Source organism: Pinus tabuliformis, chromosome 3_1 (genome assembly GCF_031772625.1).
Source record: "Pinus tabuliformis cultivar Carrire ecotype Pingquan chromosome 3_1, CPIR1, whole genome shotgun sequence".
In the NCBI taxonomy this organism is placed as follows: Eukaryota; Viridiplantae; Streptophyta; class Pinopsida; order Pinales; family Pinaceae; genus Pinus; species Pinus tabuliformis.
This window is the reverse complement of record NC_142301.1, coordinates 412,813,189-412,825,533: the sequence shown is the minus strand read 5'-3', so window position 1 is coordinate 412,825,533 and position 12,345 is coordinate 412,813,189.

Below are 12,345 nucleotides of genomic sequence, written 5' to 3'. Positions count from 1 at the left end.
ATTTTTGGTTAAAAGTTTTTTAAACATTATCCAAATCTTTGGATAAAGAATACTTTGAGTGTAAATGTTTTAAAATATAGGATATTTTGTAAATCATTCTATATATACCTTATTTTTGAATAAGAAGGGGTTGATACCTGGAGAAATTTTTTGTAATATTGTTGTAATGCTTTCAACTTGGATATAATCAAAGGCTTATGGTTTTCGTTCATGACAACAATTGTGTACTTGTGATTTCTTAGTGTAATTTCATAGTCTGTTCCTGCATATATTTGAGAATAGCATAGGACATTAGGAAGGGCTCGATTGAGTATCAATCTCTCTAACATCCCTATGCAAAGTTATGTTCACAACTGAGTTAGAAATTGAATAATTTATTTAATTTACTTCCCATAAATATTTACATTGCCGCCTGTTCCCAAAAATCTTTTCCTTGTGATGCATTAAAGAATTACATATTAAGCTTGCATTTATCCATGGAATTACAAGTCCATAAAAGAAGAGGAAGAGAAGAATAGCAAGTCATGAATAGAAGATACCAGATTGATATCGAAGTTTGTCCAGGAGGGACTGCGTCTCCGGGCCCTCGAAAATTGAAGAAGCCCAAAAATTGAAGATCTCTGATGGAGAAACAGATAGCACCATTGAGTTTGTGGCGTCGAGAAGTGCTAAAACCATATAAAATTTGTCGAAAACTGACAAAGTGAAAATCTGGCCCCTTCGAGAAATTGCTTAGATCATGGTTCTGACCCCCTCTCTGCATTGCTCATGGTTCCACCACCTGCAATGGATCTGCCTTGAACTGTGTGCACGCTCTTCTCCCCCAGCACACTATGTAAAAAGGTTCATTTAAGGTTTTGAGGGCAGATTCACCAAGAAGGTGGTTTGGCGCAGTGGTAATAATAGCAAGTTGTTGAGGAGGGGTCGGGGATCAAATCCCGCCCCTCCCCTTTTAACCATAATATATTACAAAGTTTGTTTTTGGGAGGTGGGTCCACTTTTCTCAGTGGCCCACTTCTCCCAACTTCGTTGTGCTATTGTTTTTTAGGTGAGGTGGAGGGGCGGCGGGGTTGACAACTTGCACCCCCCACTATTAATGGTAACATTGATGAGCGGCTTCGTGGGTGGCGTCATGGTCCCCCACCCCTTAATAAATTGATTGTTCGATGGTTGAGGGAGGGCTGGTGGGGGTCATGGTCCATCGACCCATAATTTATTTATATTTATATTTTAATACATTGGATATGGGGGGGTGGTGGGGTTGGTGGTTTGCCACCCCAAAATTATATATTTTTTTGTTTTATTTAACAACAATTAGTCATTTTTTAAAATTTGAAAAATGATCGAAGGAGACAAATTAAACATGCCACAAATTCACCTAGAATCCGGTGGCCAGATTTTGTCCAAATTGCTGCCTCCTTAAGCTTGCCCAGTCACCCAAGTCAACCCTAAACTTTGACTGCTCCTAACTTTCGCATACGGACTCGGTTTGACGAACCATTCACACCACCACGATCACAATGACAAGATCTTCAACATGAACCTAGTTCGAGCACAATCCAAACACTTTGATTTTTGACCCTTCCTGAGTCCTCTTGGACTTCTGCATGTGTCTAGAGCCACCTGGATCAATCCTCCCCACTGAGGAGCTTTTGGACCCCAAAAGCATTTACACTTAGCACATTGTCGTGTCCTTTTGAATCCACACTTTTGATCACTTGCACGCGAAACTAGTACATTCTTTGCAATCATGCACACCACACATGACTTAACACCCTCCCTTGCCAAGAGTTTATAGCACACACTCCTTGGCCAAGGATTACATAATAAATAAAGGCCAAAATATGATTGTTGCATTTTGAAGTGATAGGAAACACACCATCACTTTTACATTTACTTGCACACATGATTTACAATGGTGGCCATAACAAGCTACTACCTTAGAAAAACCAACTTGATAAAGTAGACCACCATGAATGCGGTGGATTCATTTGTTGAACATGTTCACCTTTTGGCTCCTCTAGTGATGTTTCCAGAGCATGGAGCATTGGACATGCGGTTTTTTGGTGTCCCTCTTTGTTGCAATGACTACAATGATTCCTTTTCCTCCAAACTTTTGGGGCTACCTTGGGGCGCTTTCCCCTGGTGTTCCTCCGATAAGTGTTTATGGGGCCCTCACTATTGCTGGACTATGAGGAGGGAATTTCATCGTCTGTCATTGGCTGGTTACTAGCTATATTGGAGCTTTCTCCCATTTCCTTTCTGGCATATTCGAGTCCTACACGGCGCAACAATTCCTTGACTTCGATGGGGTTTACGATTCCTTGGCCTTTGATGTTGAGGCCCTTTCCCTGACACCCCATCTTCTTCAATAATTTGGATCTGATCCCTGTAGTATGTTTTTCAAAAGCAGCGAATTCATCATCATGAAAATCATATGAAATCGGGGAATCGATTTTTACCTCCGGATAGCAATGCTGCAGCTTTTCCAAGGCCTCATCCTTGGCTTGCAACTGGTGTAGTAATCTTTGTTTTTCTTCCCTTGCCTCTTGTAGAAGCCTCCTTAGCTCAACATTCTCTGCTTGGATGTGGTGGTTGATCTCCTCAAGTTCTTGGAGTCCTGCTGTGGGGAGTGCCCTTTTCATTATGTCTGTTGAAATCCTTGATTCATGGCTAGAATCAGACCCCAAATCTATGGGTCCTCCTGCCGCAATCCCAAGGGCTGTAAACTTCGTTTCATCACCGGAATCAGACCCCAAGTCAATGGGCCTACCTCGTGCAAATCCTACAGCTGCGACCTTCTCATCTTCCTTTGACTCAGAATCTTGGTTTTGTTGCACGATGGTGATGACCTTCTGCTTCCCCTTTTTGTCATTCCTTTCAGGTCTCAGCTCAGGGTGCAACTTCCAACAATTTTCTTCATCATGCCCCTCTTTCTCACAATGTGTACAAGAGGTCTTTGCTCCCCTTCTCTTGGCTGTTGCGGTTCTCTTTGGGTGGTCATCTCGTTCAGGTGTTCCCCTGTTTTCCAGATGAATGGCCTTTACACTAGCCGAGTCAATGGTAGTAGGTTCAAACAATAATAATGAATGTCTAATGTAACTATGTAATGATCCAATATACTTAGTTTCTACTTCAGGTGAGTCAAGTGCAATGCCAAAATTAAGTGCTTGTTTTCTAAACTCCTCGGAAAGCTTTGAACGTCCTAACCTATGCCTTGCCTTAAGTATTGCAAATCCATTAAGGCTTTTTGCTTATAACCCATGGGATACAATTGTTCCTTTAATGCATAAATGAAACTAGGCCATGAGCAAAGAAGATTACCCACACTCTTACTACTTCGCAATGTTCTCTCCCACTAGACAAGAGTGGTGCCACTCGATTGAAGAGAGGCCAACTAAATCTTTGCCTCATCCTCTTTGATCTGCTGAATCCTGCAGTAGATCTTAATCTGCCTAATCCAATTATTAAGTTTTTCTGCATTACTTTCACCATTATACATGGGAAGATCAAATTTGACATCTAATTTAAAGAAAATTTTCTTAGATGCACCCCTTGAATTTCTACGATGATGGTGATGAGAGGAAGAAGAGCTTTTACTCGTGGAAGGAGAAGGAGGGGGTTCTTCTCCACCATTTCCATGCATGGACCCTTGTTATTCTACCTTTTTCACTTAAGCTTTCTCTAGCCTTGAAGGCAACTGACCGACATTTTCTACCATTGTATAGAAGGTTTTTTGGAAATTGAGCTTCTCTTCATAACGATCCTCTTCATCTGCCATGTTTCTCCTTCAATGTGCACGCCCCACTTTGGGATTGAAAGACCTTAGTTTCCCTTCGCCTCTTTGGAGCCTGTTTCTTGTTAGCATACAAACATGCAATTCACATCTACAAAGACTAGCTCTGATACCACTTGATCCCAAAAATATTTTCCTTGTGATGCATTAAATAATTACATATTAAGCTTTCATTTATCCATGGAATTACAAGTGCATAAAAGAAGAGGAAGAGAAGAATGGCAAGTCACGCATAGAAGACACCATATTGATATCGGAGTTCATCCAGGAGGGATTACGTCTCCAGGCCCTCCAAAATTGAAGAAGCTTGAAAATTATAGATCTCTGATGGAGAAACAGATATCACCTTTGAGTTCGTGGCGTCGACAAATGCTAAAACCATATAAAGTTTGTCGAAAACTAACAAAGTGAAAATATGGCCCCTTGGAGAAATTGCTCAGATCATGGTTCTGGCCCCCTCTCTGCACTGGTCATGGTTATGCCACCTGCAATGGATTTGCCTCAAACTGCGTGCACACTCTTCTCCCCTGGCGGACTATGTAAAAATGTTCATTTAAGGTTTTGAGGAAAGATTCACCAAGACAGTGGTTTGGTGCAGTGATAATAATAGCAAGTTGTTGAGGAGGGATCAGGGGATCAAATCTCGCCTCTCCCCTTTTAACCATAATATATTACAAAGTTTATTTTTTGGAGGTGGGTCTGCCAGTCTTGGTGGCCTGCTTTCCCAACTCCACTGTGTTGTTGTTTTTTAGGCGAGGTGGAGGGGCGGTGGGGTTGACAACCCGCGCCCCCCACTATTAATGGTAACATTGATGAGCGGCTCTGGGGGTGGCGGGGTCATGGCTGCCCACCCCTTAATTAATTGATTGTTTGGTGGTTGAGGGAGGGCCAGTGGGGGTCATGGCCCGTCGGCCCATAATTAATATATTTTTTATTTTAATACATTGGATATGGGGGGTGGCGGGGTTGGTGGCCCGCCACCCCAAAATTATATATATATATATATATATATATATTTATTTATTTATTTTATTTAACAACAATTAGTTATTTTTGAAAATTTGAAAAAGGTCTGAAGGAGACAAATCAAACATGCCACAAATTTGCTCGGAATTTGGCCGAGGTTGGTCGGAATCCGGTGGCCGGATTTTGTCCAAATTGCTGCCTCCTTAAGCCTGCCCAGTCACCCATGTCAACCTTGAACTTTGACTGCTCTTAACTTTCGCATATGGGCTCGGTTTGACGAACCATTCACATCACCACGATCACGATGACGAGATCTTCAACATGAACCTAGTTTGAGCACCATCCAAACAATTTTATTTTTGACCCTTCCTGAGTCCTCTTGGACGTCTGCATGTGTTTGGAGCCACCTGGATTCCTACCACTATGTTGTACTTTGATATCTTTGTATTGAATATAGAGGTTCACCTATATGTCTCTACTTTTATTAAATGATTAAATGTTCACGGAGAATGTTTAGCCTTCTAAATTCCTCTTTCGAGAAAATAATAAAAATTGTATGTTGTTGTAATGAAACACCAACACTTTGTTTAATCTTAAGGGAAGAAACATCTTAGGCATAAATAAATTCTTGTATCTTTGGTTTCCCCCACTCCATACAAATCACTCACATTAATGCTTTCACATAGTTCCTTAGCCGGGGATTGTCTACAAAGATACAACATGGGGGATCAAGAATACAAATTGAGAAGCACAAACATAGGTAACAACAGATTGAAAAAAAAATGTTGTAACAATAGGTGTTGTAACAATAGATGTTATAACAACATATGTTGTAACAAAAGATGTTGTAACACCAGATGTTGTAAAAACAGATGCCATAACAACATGTCATTGTTAAATCTGCTGAAAATGTTGTAACAGTTGATGTTGTAACACTCATTACCATTGGAAATACTAAAATTGTTGTAAAAGTTGATGCTATAACAACTCCTACTATTGAAACTACTAAAACAATGACCATTAGAGAGAATGTTGTAATAGTAGATGCCATAACAACGAATGTTGTAACAACAAATGTTGTAATAATTGAGGGGGTAGAAAGTCATTACATCTTGGTTGTAAAATCTTGAAAGTGGGCAACCAAAGATGTGTTTTTGCCACCCAACACTTCATTGACACTTGGGGGATCAAGAAAACAAATTGAGAAGCACAAACGTAGGTAAAAATGGATGTTGTAACAATAGATTTTGTAACAAAAGATGCCATAACAACATGTCAATGTTAAATCTGCTTAAAATGTTATAATAATTAATGTTGTAACACCCATTACTGTTGAAAATATTGAGACAATTATAAAATTTAATGTTATAAAAATTGCTACTATTATAACTAATGAAACAATGACAATTACAAAAAATGTTGTAATAGCAGATGTAACAATTGAGGGGAAATACAACCATTTCATCTTGCTTGTCAAAACTTGAAAGTGGGAAACCAAAGAGGTGTTTTCACCACCCAACACTACACTAACACTTGGGGATCAAGAAAACAAATTGAGAAGTTAGAAAATAGACAACATCGGATTGAGAAGTAGATGTTGTAACAATGGATGTTGTAATAGAAGATGTTGTAACAACAAATGCTATAACAACGAATGTTGTAACAATAATCCATTTCATCTTGCTTGTCAAAGTTTGAAAGTGGGAAAGCTAAAGAGGTGTTTCTTAGTAACTTTGCATTTGTGTTATTCTTCTTCTAATACCTATGTAATGAAGCCATTGGTTTATTTCATTAACATATTTATCAATGTTGTGCGAATAGTTGAGATACCAATGAATTTTATTGAGGAAGCCTTAATGAAGCACTCTATGGTCTCTGCATCTTATTGTCTTTCATTTCATTCTCTTTGTTGTAGATTTATGCATATGATTCTATTTATCCCTATGCTTTAAATCTAAAATTTCTTTATGTTCTTCTCTCCATACTAGAATGTCAATTTTAAAGGCTGTAATCATAGATAAGTAATCGAGTTGAATTTATTCATTAATTTCTCCAAAACCTAGTTCACATTATATCTAAAGGTCTATCATCACATGCCCCACTTGTCTAATTATTTTAGGATTAATAAGGGTCAAATAGAGTTGGAATATTGAGTAGACTTGTGTTATAGTCTAGAATGTAGGAAGAATTATGTTTTCAAAAATCACTAAGTTGTGTGCTAACCATACTCCCCATAGGAATAGAAAGGGAAGTACCCTATAGAGTTTCAGGTCCTTTCTTTCAAATCAGGCCTTCAAAGTTCAAAGAGGTTCCAACACATGCCTACATTGTAAATATTCCTATTCTAATATCCATGTCTCTACATATAAGCTTAATTCATTCAATATATACCACCACGAAACAAATGTCTTAGACCTTAGTACACCCTTCATCCTACCATATGGAAAATAATTTTTAAGAAAAGAACTAAGACTAGAGATCATCCTTAGTGCTAGCATTAATATTCATTCTGTCTCTAGGGTTTACATCATAAACTCTAGGCATTCCTCCATTGCATCACAGAAGCACTAAGAAATCTCCATGGCAATTTTATAGATGGAATAATGAGTACAGTGTAGACAAAGACATTCTCTTATCGAATTCCAATTGCGATGGATAATTCCTATATTGTTGCTCTTGTCCAAACATGGCAGATGGACTAGTTAAAGCAATTAATATCCAACCATTTATTTTTTTGTACAAAATTAAAAAAAAAAAAATTTAGATATTAAATATACTTAAAAATTTGCATATTAAAGCTTCTAAACCTATTTGGCCACTGTGATGTGTGACACAATATTTGGCAAGCCTCGCCTTCGAGGCCTTGTCCTCAAGCATACACTAATTCAATTTAATCATGCACCAGTAAAATATAAAAATAATTTAACGAATTTGAAAAAATGTTATGACCAAATTGAAATACCTGTGTGCTCTCCTCACCAAAATTCCTATGTGCATCTGTTATACCATATGCTTTCACTAGATTTTTTCATACTTTCATGCTTACATAAACTAGACTTATTTTGGTCCTTATCTCTAGAGGAATTTGTTTTATTTTTTTCATTTGGTTGCAATGGAACCTCCTTTAGTTTTGATTCATTTATTTTTTACTTTCTTTACTAACCAACATATCCCATATTCAATTTGCACGTCATGGATGAATTCCTTTTGAAGGTGCATGGGTATCTTCGACAATGGAAGATATAGATTCTCTTTGAAGCGTTGAAGGCATGATTCCTTCAACCTACTATTGAAAATTTTCTTGGCATCTATCATTATGATATCCCTGAAGATAACATCATATTCTACCTCGGTTTTGTATGTACCAATGCAAGATGCATAACATGTACTAGTGGTGAAATAAATATGTGTCGCAGAGTGGTTGTGACATTTGACGTCTTTGTTCCTTGGTCCACATTATTATAGGTTATTGTGATCTTTTTTTCTTAGATATTTTTCCCGATCCAGGAGTTGATGGGGAATTGTCCAATTCCCTTTGACAAGGTTGATTTCGTTGTACTGTTTCAGTGCCTTTAGAAGATTTTTCTTCCATGAATTTTGCAACCATGGACAAGCCCGTACCTTCAATTTTTTTCACTACTTCTACCCCCAATATAGAATCAATTTCCTCTTTCAGATATGCACTATCATGTCCCTATATACGTACAATAATTTTTTTATCTTAAATTTATAAATAAAAAAATAAACCCTAATTTCTTCTTTTATAATTTTGAAATATAAAACTAAAAAATACAATTCAATCAAGTAATGGAAACATGTAGAAATCTATAAATTGAGTATGAAATACTGCATTTTGGCAAGAATCAAATCCCTTTTCTTGTTTCTCTCTACTGCTTGACATATTTCGGTGTCCTAGGGTGAATTTGTTTCCTCCAAACTGTGGAAAATCCCTTGTCTTTTCTCCCTTCCCTCTAAATGTTTTAAACAACAATAGTGAAAAATGGATGGACAAGGATTTGATTTTCATCTCCGGAATGGGGTAAATGAGATGCATAAATTCATTTCATGACTGCTAGAGGATGAATGAAACCCACAAATCATTGTTTTTAATTGAAATCCACAACAAGGGAAAAGAGGTCTATCAATATCTCTTCTCACCATCAACGTAAATCCAATCGATTAGTTAATTTCTTTCATAGCCTTAACACATTACTCCAGTTGTCGTCTGCTCCAACTCCACACAAAACTTCAAAGTGTTTGGCATTGGATAATCCAACACTCCCATGTGTTTCACAACCTAGCTTAACCAACTCTCACGGATCCATTAACTCTGGCGATGCATATGTTTATTAACACTTGTAGGTTTTGGTGTAACGAAAATCATGATTCCAACAAGTGGCATTAGATCCAAAGGTCTCAAGTTCGAATCAAACCTGACTAGCACTAGGGGGAGATTGTTGGGCATTGAATAATCCATCTCTCCCCATGTATTTCACGACATGGTTTAGCTACCTCTCATGGATCCGTTAACTCTGGAAATGCATCTATTTACTAACACCTACGGGTTTTGGTGTAATGACAATCATGATTCCAACATAAAGCTCTCTCGATTTGGAATTATTAAGTATGAGAATGGAAATATGGTGAATGTATTACATTGTTTTGTTGAATAGTTAGGATAAACAATAGGTTTATCCATTACGTGCACAAATTATAGATTGGCACACTTTTTATTTTTAATTTTTTCAATTTGGTTGAATAGTGGATGCTAAATTGGGTGCCATTAGCACTGAATTTAGCATCAACTATTTGCTAAAAATGTAGTTGATTTGAGGCTCCAAATGGGGCACTAATTGCGCCTAATTTAGCACCTATAGTATTGCATTTTTTATCCCTATCTAATTTGTATTCATTGTCATCTTTGCACTTTGCAATTTCAATGTGGGAGGCTTCCATGTTATTGCCATTTTTTATGAGGCTTGATTACCAATATTGGATTTGCAATCGACATATGGGATAAGCTGAAATATTAGTTGATTTAAATCCCTATAAATGGTGTTTTAACCCAATGGAGGGTTTTTTATGTCATATTTTCCTAATGGCCACTAATGAATTTGGTGTGATTTCAAACATTCTAATTTTATTTTAATATCCAATAACTCATAATGTAAGAAACCACTAGTAATAGTCACATACATACATTTCCACCTTTAAAGGTTATGTTTCTTAGTGATTATGTATACATGTGGCACAAACATTTTCAATCCCACCACTCACTCTTTACTCCTTTATAGGCTGGATGGTGGCGCTGAAAATATATAGCATCCACAAGTTTTTTTTTTCTCGGTAAAAGACTAAACTATTCTATTATGTACAGGATACAAAAATACATCATGGTGAAACAGAAGAGAGTCAGGCTCTGGGCATGTCACCCGAGAGCGATTGAGTCATCCCAAAACTAGCCCACACAAGGGCGCCAGACACAGAAACTAGACTTCCATAGGAGCTCGCCCACGCAGGGGCATTAACCATTTCATCCCACGCAGGGGACACCGACCTTACCCAGATCATTGACACAAAATTCAGGAACTTGGAAATAGACCCAGACACGAAAGAGACCAGACGCATTGTTACTTTAACAAGTTCAAAATAAAACAAACAGCAAAAGACCATACAGAAGGCCATAGAAACCTTATGTGCGGGCGTCCTCAGTCGTCCATTTGCACCTCCTCGACCCGGCACCAGCCATAGGCTTCTCTTTCAGCCGCAGTGGGATAGGTGTCTTCCTCCTCGCAAGTTCCCGACTTCTTGTCTTGCTTGCTTTGCATTACGTCTTCCAGGGCTGAGGCCGCATCCTTAACCTTCTGCTCCTTGTCCACTTCAGAGGCCGCTGCTTCATGGTGCTGATTGTCATTCGTCCTCTGCCCCTGTTCATCCAGGGCATCCTCATCTTCCCTTGCATTTTCTATGAACAAAACAGAGACATGCACGCTAATCCGCTGATTGTTCATGGCGCTGCTGAAATTGAATATCGCCGAACCAAAGGCAGGCAGGGCATTCGAGCTCGAAGCCCCTGCATCCATGAATTGGCTGGATTGGAGGGGGTTGGCGTGAGTAGAGCGAGCGAGGTAACAATGGCAACAATGGACAGCATTGTCCGCTTCTTGACTGCGCGTGGTTCCCCCCCTGGAGGTACCTCGGCGGCTAAGCATGCGCTGTCGAGGTCTCACCATTCTTGCGGGATGCGGAAGAGCGAAGTTCCAAACGACCACAGGGTAGTTCAAGTCCCCTGCAACCAGACCCCCTGCAACCAGACCTCCTGCACCCAACTCCGAATGAGGGATAAACCAGACAGATGGATAAGAAATCCCGACAGAGACGGAGAGGCCGGGCACCTGCAAAACCCCAAACATTCTCTGATCCCAAGCTGCGATTTCCCTTATAACTTCAGCGGCTCTGCTTTGGAGCTCCCCCGCCATAACTGTTGCCGTCGCCTGAGCCAATTTACCTCGCGGGTCATTAAATCTCTTCTGCCATCCCACCTTATACCAGCTGCAGCTGATGGAAAGGTTCTTTACTGCTGCCACGTGATGGCCACGGGCTGGCATGTGGCCATCTCCCATCGCCTGTCCCATCTCATATGTCACCCGCATCCGGGGGCGCTGCATCGTTCTGGACCAGTTGAGAGCACTCTTGAGCCTTGTCATGTGTTAATATAGTGTTCAGCTGCCCTATGATTAGAGAGTGATCAGTCTCCACTCCTACATTGGCCATGAAGTCCGCAACCCTGTTGCCTTCCCGTCTTGTGTGAGTGAAGGTGATTGCTCTGTTGTTATGGAGCTCACGTTCTATGTCTTCCAGTCTTGCTTCAAGCCTCCAGCTGGTGGCGATATTCCTGGCCTGAGATCCATTAAGGATTTTTTTGGCCATGTTTATAAGGATCTGAGAATCTCCTTCCACCTCCAGGGGGTGATAGTTGTGTCCTCCAGCAAGTAGTAATCCCCGCCATAGACCCTCTAGCTCAGCTGAGTTGTTGGTGTCCCATCCAATGTTTCCGAAATACTATAGCATCCACAAGTTAACTTATACTAATTATTATATTATATATTGAGTTCATTTAGAAGACTTGAAATCAAAATATGAAAATAATATATTCTCTAACATATAGGGTCAAAGGTTTTTTTTTAAAATATACAAAAATACAAATATTTGGCGGTTTAAAATTATGGATGAAGGGTTTGAATTAAGTTAAATGAAAATATGAAAAAAAGAAAAAATAGACCATTATTTTTCATAATACTCATCTCATATTTATAATATTTTTTCATCTCACCATACTGGGAGTAGAAATTAACAAAAAGGGTATATATTGAAAATATGGGTATTCTAGTTAGAAAGGTGCAGTGAAAACCAATTGAGTTTAAATTGATTGTGCATTTATCCAATTGGATAGAGAAACAATGAAGTGCATATATGTTATGTGACTAATGTTATTGTTGGGTATTAGAGGATAAAGAGGAGGCCATTGACAAATGATGTGGACGTTATAGACCTACTAAATCAATGAGAGGAAAGTGGGTGGC